Raw genomic sequence first — 10,107 nt, forward strand, 5'->3', positions numbered from 1 at the left:
GGGTGGAAATATTACAAGAGCCAAATGGTCTGGGAGGACTAGAATACAACAGTGTTTTCTGGAATTGACAGGACAACCATACTCATGAACTCAAGGCAGCTGCCCTTGCCTGCACAAGATCAAGCCAGTCAACATTCTAGCCCACAGTAGGAAGATGTGTGTGAGCCATTACCCCTAGCTTGGGAGCTACACATGGTTAATGACTTCTAGGAAAAAGAGAATCCATTGTCTTTAAGAGAACGGGTAGGTTGACCCCACTCCACATCCAGCAACACAAATTGAAGTCAATGAACTTTTAAATACACAAACAAAACAAGAGCAAAAACAAAAAAAAAAACAAAAAAACAAAACGAGGTCTTGAAGTTGGGAGAAGTGGAAAAGGGAGTGGATCCGGGACAAATTAAGGGAAGACGTTGTGGGTAAATTTGATCAAAATACATTGTATGAAATTTTCAAAGAATTAATCAATTTGCTAAAAAATAAATAAATGAAGATTAAGAGATTGAGCCTATTACACAGAAGGCCTGGTTTATAAACGTTGACTCCTGGGTTCAATGTTCAGTGTCATCAGTCAGATGCAGAGGTTGCACTCTCAGGGCCCCATTACTTCTGCAAAAGATAGCGCTATCCAACAGGCAGCTCTCCGGGAGGGACTAGATGACCAGCACAGGATGCTCGGCAGCCTTCTGCCATAGTGCTTCTTCTGTGCTCAGATTCTAAGCTGTTGATCCTTGAAGTATGCTTGCAGAACCAGAAGGATTTTCCAGAGAGGGAGGAGACAGCTAATGATCCTGGCACTATAGGGAGCCCTGAGTTCACAGGCTAAATAGACTTGGAATGGTACAAGACCAGGTTGCTATGAGTCTGGGTTGCAATGGATCTGATAATACCAGAATTGTCAGGGTCAGAGCCTGAGGTCAGCCCTACTGAACCAGGTTCACCACCCATCCTCTCAGCACTGAAGGAAGATCAAAGTTCGAGGACATCTTCAGCTAAGTAATAAGATTGAGGCCAGCCTGGAGTTATATGAGGTGTTGTCTCAAGTGACAGAAAGGGAGAGAGGGAAGGAGAGGGAGAGATCACATTTCCCCTCTATGTGAGTTTAGATTACATATGATGTGTGTATTTGTGTATAAAATGTATATATGACATGAAAGTAAAAGCAGCAATATTTGCAAGGAGACTAGCTGGGGGCCAAGAGAGGGCAGTAGAAAAAACGGTATGGTATAAGAAAGTATATGGTAGACATGAACGAAAATATCATGGTGAACCCCAACACTTCGTATAAGGAGCATACTCTAATTTCCAAAAATGTTTAATAAAGTCAGACTGAAATGCCATTTCTTGAGTTTCTATGATAGATAGTGTAATTCAATGCTTCCCAATGACAGAAAACTGTTATAATTTGGGTCTGAAGGGTCTTCCAAACATCTGTGGTTGGAGGTATCGTCTCCACTAGTGAGCTATTGGGAGAGGGGAAGGAAAAACAGTTCAAGAGCAACAGAGACCATCCCTGTAACCTGACAGGGCACTGGTAGAGGTGAGTTCATGGCCACTGGAATATAAGGTGAGGGGCGGGGAGGGGGATGAGGTAAGCGTGGGAGGGGAAAGGTCCACAGGATCTGAATGGACACAAACACCTTCATGACTGACAGAAAGCTACTGGCAGGGAAAATGGATGACTTTGGTTTGGTTTGCTGGGGGAGGGGGATTCTTTTTATTATTTTTTTATTGGAAATATTTTTCATACACCATCTTTTGATCACGTTTTCCCCTCTCTTCACTCCTTCTAGTCCTCCCCCACTTGGTTTATCACAGCCACGATGAGAGAGATAACACCCCAGGAGAAATGCCAGATGGCACCCCTGCCTGGGAAAGGCAGGGGAAAGAGGAGGGTGGAATAAGCAGTAATGGCAGATCACCCGCGTGGGGAAAGCCAGGCATGGCAGAGCCTGCTGTGCCACCAGACATGTTGTCACTCATGCCTTCGCTTCCACTCTCCCCTTGCCTCTCACACAGCCTGAGCAGGCTTCACAGAAACGCCAAGGGGGGAAATGTTGATAAATAAACAAGTAACACTTTCCTTCTGGAGTCTCCAGCCCCTCTGCACACAAAGCACCACTCCCGGGAATGCTCCCTCAGCGCTCACAGCCTGGCCCTGAACCGCAGCCAAAAGTTGCAAGCAGGGTCCAATTCGCGCGTAATGGCCACAGAGATAAACCTTGGATCAATGTACTCGATGGGGAGTAAGTTGCAGTTGGATAGTTCAGAATTTGCCATCTTTTCGTTAGGCTAAAACAAACATCCAAACCTGTTGCAAGAAAAAAGGTTCCCACCTTTCGGCTTTGTGTTCAAGTGGGAAAGGCATGTGGGTGTCCTTCTGTCTATGAGCACTCAGCTCTTGGTCAGAGAAGCAAGCATGCCCCTGCCCTTTTCAGAGAACTCACAAAGAGCTCATGGCTACCGGAACAAGGGAGAGGGCCTCTTAGAAGTCTACTCCACAGACGAGCAGCCTTTCCTGCTTGGGCCAGGCAGGCTGCGAGAGAGAAACAAGACCAACACAAACTGCTGGCTTCAACACGTCAGGCTTTTGTACATGTTATTTTGCAGAGAAGTAATCTCCCTATGACCTAGTATTATCTCTTTCATAAATTTCAAAAAGAAATATAAGCTTATCATAGCTACAAAACTACCAGGAGGATCTAAATGTGTTCTTGGCATTGTGTGCATTGTGGGGTGATAGATAATATCAGCAGAAGCAGCCCAGGGCTTGCTTAAGTGAGCCCAGTGGCTTGCTTGGGGCTTCACAGCTAACCAGTAGAAAGGGGCTTATTGTTGGGGTTCTGACTACCGCAGCCCTTTATGCCACACCATCTCCCATGAGGGTGTACTGAGGAGAAGGAAGACACACCAGGGTCCTCCAAAAATTCATCATGAAAAGACACTCCACCTGGTTCAATGACCTAAGTTGATAACGCAGCCTGCGGACTCCAGCCTCGGAAACCTTCAGGAACCCAAAGCATCCATAATTGCTGAGTTTATCGCTGTTTTGTTTATTACTCTTGCCTGGGATGGTAGATAAGGCAAAACATTTCCAGACAGACAAAAGAGCCATTTTCAAAGACGTTCAGCTGATAAGATGCAACTCCCTATTTCCTCATAGGCTAATTTTACAATCAAATCCCTAATTCCGCTGCTTTGATTGTTTCTGACAATAAGAACACATTTAAGTTATTATCAAAGTTTCTGAAGTTCTGTCAAGCAATTGTATGTTCTAATTAATTGGTTTTTTAAAAGTGTGTGTGTGTGTGTGTGTGTGTGTGTTCGTGTGTGTGTGTGTGTGTGTCCACGCGAGTACTGACTAGAAGGCAGGTATCTTCTTCAATCTCTCTCCACCTGCCTTTTTGACACATACCTCATTGAACCTGAAGCTCACCAATGCGGCTGCAGTGGTCGGTCAGCAAGCTCAGGGGGCCGCCTGTCTCTGTCTCCACTGCACTGGACTCTGAACGCCTGCCACCATGGCTGCCTATTCATTCACAGTGTTGGGGACCCAGACCCGGGTAGTTCCTCATACAAACACAGAGCAGCTGTGCAGTCCTTTAAGACTGCTTTAAGTGCACAGCGCTCCTAAGCCTGGGGCTGCATGTCTTATTTTGCATCAGTTAGTAGAATAAACGTTTCTCTGGGCCTCGGCTCAGGAAAAGTATTTCCTACACACTTCAGGTTACAGCCTCTGTCCAGTGTTTTGGTATTCATGCAGACAAGGGCGATCGTGGGATGCCTGTAAAATTGTGTCACTGCAAGAAGCAGCGTGCAGGATCACGCTCTCTCCTGTCTGCCACTCTAAACCTGTTTGCTTTGTGTTTTAAATTCTTTTCCCCACTGCATTTTTTTTATTTTCTTTTTTCTTGTCATTTGTCATAAAAAAAAAATCTGCTCTTACAGTTAAGATCATTTTGGATAATAAAATTGTTCAGCCCAAAACTAGGCTGAAGCTCTCATTGTGCTCCAAAGAGAACATTATCTGTCTATTGGAAAGAGGTCTGAATCCCTTTGCTCTCTCTGACTTTCAGGGCAGGGGTTTAAACCTAACCCCCATCTCATGCAAGTCACACACTCTACCATTGAGTAACATCCCCAGTCCTATTATTTATTCAACTTAACAAAACTTGAACTAGGAGTCTGCTCTGGGGGAGGCATTAGGTTTCAGAAGTATGGTCTACAAGGCCCCCACTCATTGTCTCAGAAGTGAAAACCGGAGTTGTGGGGGTCACAGCCTAGGCCCTGCAGTCATAACAAACTACGCTCTCAGCCCTCTTCCCCCAACAGACCAATTAGAGAGACAAGAGTGAAAAGCAGGGAAAGAAGTTTATTCAATGGGAAACGGAACAAAGAGGCCCAGTAAGCCCCACCCTACCCCCAGTTCATCCTGGGGTTCTGACCTGAGGTTTTAGATTTGCATAGAAGGCAAGAAGTTTATGCCTAGCTGAGCAATCCTGTGCGTTTCCTCCACACGGAGTCAACCCACCATCCTCAGGGTTCCTCTCTTGCACGAGGTCTGACAGTTGTCAGAACTGTGTGAAATCCCTTCCCATAAGACAAGGTCCCTGGCTGCCTGGTACCAGGTTTGGCCTTTTTCCTCTCCCACCAGGAGATTCCTGGGGAAATTCTAACGTCTTAGGGTCCATTGTTTCAATGGTTTGATCACCCAAAGGAGGGCCACAGGAGGTATTCCAAAGGAATACCATCATTCCAACATCAGCATAGCTAAAAAGCAAAAATTTGTCTCAAATGATGTCACCATAAGTAGACTAGGGGTAAAGTACCTGGAAAGGAAAGATGGTCCTTCTGTGAGTGAGGCTGAGTGGAAGAGTTTGGAAAGGTTGTCCATCCGATGGTTGCAAAGCTCCTACCCTTGTGGCTCTGTGGAGCCAACACTGGAGTTCCTGAACACGCTGTGTGCCTCTCTCCAGCTGGAAAAGAACTGCAATAAATGTCCCCTCACATCCTCTGTCTCCCACGCTTTATCTCTTTTCTCTCCGCTGCTCAAACTGCTCCTGGAGCTTCTGGAAGAATCCTTCCCTGCTGCTGCTGCTCCTCCTTCCCAACCCCCTACAGGCGAGGTCCCCAGGAATCCAGTGTCACCTTGATTGCAGGCTTGCCGGCTGGCTAAGCAGCCTGAGAGTTAGCTCTTTAATCTTATCAGCAGGGGAGAGAGATTTCCCAGCATAAAACAGCAAGAGCCTTGTACAGAGTTCCAAGTTCTCAGTGTAATCTAGGAGAAGTGCTGAAAATATGTAGAGCGATAAGAATGCCAGGATTTACTGAGCTCCTGTCTTATTATAGCTGTCTTTCTCCTTTGCCAGCCGCTGTTTCCCCGGGGAAATCACCTCGCCTGTCATTTTCAAATCAGCTGGCTAATCTTCTGAGTGCTGATTGCCATTCCTGCCATTTGTTCACCAATGAACACCTATTACACACAAACATTCCTTCAAAACACAATCTCGGGAATGGAGAGACGGCCCGGTGGTTAAGAGCATACTTTTCATTTGCGGAGGACCGAGTTCCCTCCTGAGACCCATGTCAGATAGTTCATAACTGCCTCAAACTCCAGCTCCGGGGGATCTGCCACCCTCTTCTGGTCTCTATTCATGTGCATATATCACCAGAGAGACACAGACTTAGACGTAATTGTTTAACTAATCCGTCTCCCCGTCTCTCTCGCCCTTCCTCCCCAACACACAAGATACATTTCAGAGTAGAAAAGGTTTCCAGTTGAAGTCCCTGAGAAATGTTTTCCTCGAACTAGTTCTTCTGCTTCTACATCCCAAGTACTCGGAGTGCAGGTGTGAACCACCACATCTGATTTTTGTGGTGCTGAGTATCAAGCGCAAGGCTTCATGCAGCTAGGCATGCTTTAATTAAAACATCTACCGTGTTTTAATGTGGAACAATTTTGAGGCATGCGTACATTAGTTGTGTTTACCCTAACCCTTGCCTAAATCACCAGAAACTTTCTGCACTGGCTGCAAGATTCAGGCAAGAACCAAATTACACAGATGCTCAAATCCCTTATGTAAAATGACTAAGTATTTGGAAATAACCTACACAAGCCTCCTATATATTTTAACTCTATAGTAATTACATATAGTAATTTTATCTCAATAGCAATTACAGTATCTATTAATTGCTATGTTGAAAATTATCACGTTGTGTTGCTTAGGATATAGTGACCCAAAATATAAGTCTGTGTGTGTTCAGTACTTACAAAATTTTTTTCCCACATACTTTTCATCCATAGTTGGCTGACTCTATAGATGTGGGACTCTGTGAGAGTCAGCCATGATAAGCTAAGTATGGGCAGGTCACCCAAAGGAACTTCTTTACCTCTAACCATTATCACCTGCCAGAGTAGCACTCAGCCATCAATAAATTTAATAAGAGGCCTGAGTCTCAGTAATTTTCCTGGTTGTAGGAAGAACCACAAGCTGAGATTACCTGAGCACCACCCAAAAACAGACCATCTAAAGGAAATGCCTAACGTTCCAGCCACTGTAGATAGGACCACCTGCCAGAACACATACCAGGACACCCCTAGACAAATGTCAGCCAATCAGGAATCCTGAACCTCAGAAACCCCTCACCCCCACCTTTACTACTCCAAAACTCTATTCTAACTGAGCTTAGGGCTCTCATTTATTCCAATATGTTGGACATGCAGAGAGACCGAGTTTGCAAACTTGCATAAAATAAAGGTTCTTTGCTTTTACATATGAAGTTCGATCTCCTTGTTTGCTTTTTAGGGGACTTCACGGATTTGGGCATAACAACTCAAAGATATGGAAGCTGAAAATATTTTTATTTATCCTGGACTGACATTGATACCAGACTCTACGCTCAGTAAGTGAAAGAATTGTCTCTAGCTAATTCATTCTTCCATTCCAAGCATCTAGTCTTGTACACTGTAATTTCTATCTCCCCTAACATGGGACCCGCAGAAGAATTTCATTGTTATAAAAATCCCCCATGGCCTTGCAGCAGACAAAACAGGAATAACTGGGCTCCCTGGCCTGCTGTCTAGAGAAGGCCTGCATGGGTTTGACGGAGACGCTGGGAATATGCAAAACAGCTGTGTTGAAAGGAAGCCTTGTACTTACAAAGTGTGTGAAGATCAAATGTACTTATTCAGCGTGTGTGTGTCTTAGTGTATGTGTGCCCATAAGAGTATGCACGTGCACAGGTGCCTCCGTAGAAAGCCCTCCAAGCATCCATGAGTCCCTTGTATGGCACAGCAATTCAAAAACTACAAAGTTTAAAAGCTACCACTTGAGAGCAATGGTTACACAAAGGAACAGGCACAGTGAGTACACATCCGTAAGTACGTCCAGCTCTAACCTGAATAGTCAGAGGACTTGGGTTTTTGACTGTGCAGTCACTGACTAGAGGATGCTTTAAGAGGGCCTGGCCCACAGATTCTTTCCAGCTACTGACCTCTCTCTCTCTGTCTCTCTCTGTCTCTGTCTCTGTCTCTGTCTCTCTCTCTGTCTCTCTCTCTGTCTCTCTCTGTCTCTGTCTCTCTCTCTGTCTCTCTCTCTGTCTCTCTCTCTGTCTCTCTCTCTCTCGTGTGTGTTCAGCCTGTATATGCATCATTGAGGCCAGAGATCAGCCTCTCCATTGTTCTCCAGGCACTGCCCCACCTTGTTTCTGAGACGAGGGTACCTGGAACTCACCAACCTGTAGCTAGGATGGTCAGCCAGTGAATTCTGAGGATCCCACCTATCTCCTCAGTGCTGGGACTGCTGGTGAGCACTACCATGCCCCGCTTTCTTTTGTATGGATTTGGGGATTGATCTTGGGTCCTACTGCTTGCACGGCCAGCCCTTTACCACCTGGATGATCTCCCCATCCCTGATTTTTTCTTGGGAATTCAGCCAGTGGCAGGAGTTACTTTCCCCAAGTGATATAGCAGACATGGGCTGTCAACAGTAGCCCTTGATCTCCGGACCTGATCATTCCCCCTTCTTCCCTTAAAGGGGTGCTCCACCTGGCCTCTGTGGCAGAGCATCCTAGCCAAGCCACACGCCTGAGTGTGCATGGCTACAGACACGGGGTGTCCTGGTCACCAGACAGCTGCCATGCAGATCCTCAGCTCTCAGGGATGATTGACAAGCAGTTTGGCAGGACAGCAGGAGCGCTGCCAAAGGTCCAGACAGTGCCCTCTGCTCTGTCGCACGTAGGTAGCCCTTTGCCCTGTGTCTGGGATGCTGGGTGTGAGCATGATTGGATTTTTTTTTCTTCGATTAGGTTATGGCTGTGAGCTCTCTCTCTCTCTCTCTCTCTCTCTCTCTCTCTCTCTCTCTCTCTAAAAAACAATTCAAAAATACCTTTAGTTTAAGGATCTTATTACCTCGGTTTTTCTTCAATTGTTCCCATCATCGACCTCTTCACCTGAACCTGGAGATAAGCCCGTTCTCACACCTGCTGCAGGAGGCAAGGGGCAGGAGCTTAAACCACCTAATCTGACCATCAGGGTTTTAATTTCCACTATCGAGCAGGAGAGGAGAAATGAAGCGATGAACAGACCACCTCGCCCCTCCACAGCCATCCTCCCTCCTCCCAAACGGAGATCCAATAGCAATTTAGTTTTATCTGTCTAGAAAATCATTATTTGAAGACTTGAAAAGGTCAAGAGAGACTCAGTTTTCACTTCTTAGACTTTCATCTGCAGCACAAAGAGCGCGAGCAGGCTGACAAGCGTGGGGCTAATTTGGTTCACTCAAGCGCCCACAGGGAAAATATTCAGATTGTCTCAACGAGAATCAGATGGAATCCATAATTCATGGCACACTCTGTCTTTCTCTGCTGGTAAAACACCCTCCTCCAAGATAAAAATAGGTGTGGTGAGCTCTGGATAGAGGGGAACAGAAAATGTAAAACAAGAGGGCTGGGGAGGAGGTGCCGTCAGAAAACTGTTTGATACACCAGCATGGGGCCCTGGGTTCAGATCCCCAACCGCCTCACAAAAGGCAGGCATGACAGCAAATGTCTGTTATCCCAGCCCTGCAAAGGCGGAGACGAAATTCCAGGAGCTTGCTGACCAGCTACCGTAGCCGAAACATTACGCTCCAGTTTTGATAAGGTAGGGAGCAGCTGAGGGCAACAGCCGATGCTGACATTTGCACGCACATGAACAAATGAACACATACACTCCACACAATCGTGATATGCCCACTCAGGATCATTTTTATCCACTCAGATTCGGAACAACTACTGAGCGCCTGCTGTCTACTTTCTGAGTACCTACTGTATGCCAGGCACTTCAAGTCTACGTCTCAAGTCTAAGCTCTCGGGGGCTTAGAAAGCCTAGAGACTCAAGTGGGTAAACCAAGACCCGGAGAATTAACAATTACGGTAGTAAGGGTGTGGCCCATAGTACGTTATGCCTTGAAGCACTCCGTGGAAAAAAAAGGCTAGAGCTGTAATGAGGAACCAGCCTGCCTCCACCTTAGGCTCAAAAACCATCGTATAGTAAAGACAAACCAGGCTCATTCCTGTTTATCATTAAACCTGTCTCTCAAGGATCCGGCTATGTACCACCTGTAACCTTAGCTACAAATGGCTCTCAACTTCCTCTTCCAGGAAATCCTATCTTTGTTTCAAAAGGTTGTTATAACTACCTGTTGTTATGACTACATTAAGAACACCTTGCAATCATGTCTGTTATAGCCATCTTGCAAACCTACCTTTGTTTCTAAAGGTTGTTCTGACCACCTTATCATATCATGTCTTTGTTTCAGGAGGTCATTATAACTAACTAACTATGCTCATGCCCTGCTCCTGTAATCCCACCTATTTTGCCTGCCAAATCCCCATTTTTAAACTCCTACCCCTAAGCTATAAAAACATTATCTTCCTCACATTCGATGCTGATCTCTGGAACCCTACCAGGGGGAGGCAGCCAGTGTACATGATTTAATTAGTTATCATTGGTTTAATTAGTTTGGTCATAATGATGTGAGTTGGTGTTTTTTCTCCATAAGTCTTTGGAATTAACAGTAACTCAGTGGGTAACTCAGTGGGAGAGCACTGGCCTGACAGGCCTGA

The 10,107-nt window shown here is 45.8% G+C and overlaps 1 long non-coding RNA gene across 1 annotated transcript in view; it reads right to left on the minus strand.

Moving 5' to 3' along the window:
- LOC146895009 (uncharacterized) overlaps nucleotides 1-5,301 on the minus strand; it is a 50,666-nt gene extending 45,365 nt beyond the window's left edge. The window contains exon 1 of the long non-coding RNA XR_015001172.2: nucleotides 4,830-5,301. This is a non-coding gene — a long non-coding RNA (uncharacterized LOC146895009). The remainder of the gene's footprint in view (nucleotides 1-4,829) is intronic.
- Between the last annotated feature and the right edge of the window lie 4,806 nt (nucleotides 5,302-10,107).

This window comes from Myodes glareolus, chromosome 5, assembly GCF_982192425.1.
Source record: "Myodes glareolus chromosome 5, mMyoGla1.1, whole genome shotgun sequence".
Classification (NCBI taxonomy): domain Eukaryota; kingdom Metazoa; phylum Chordata; class Mammalia; order Rodentia; family Cricetidae; genus Myodes; species Myodes glareolus.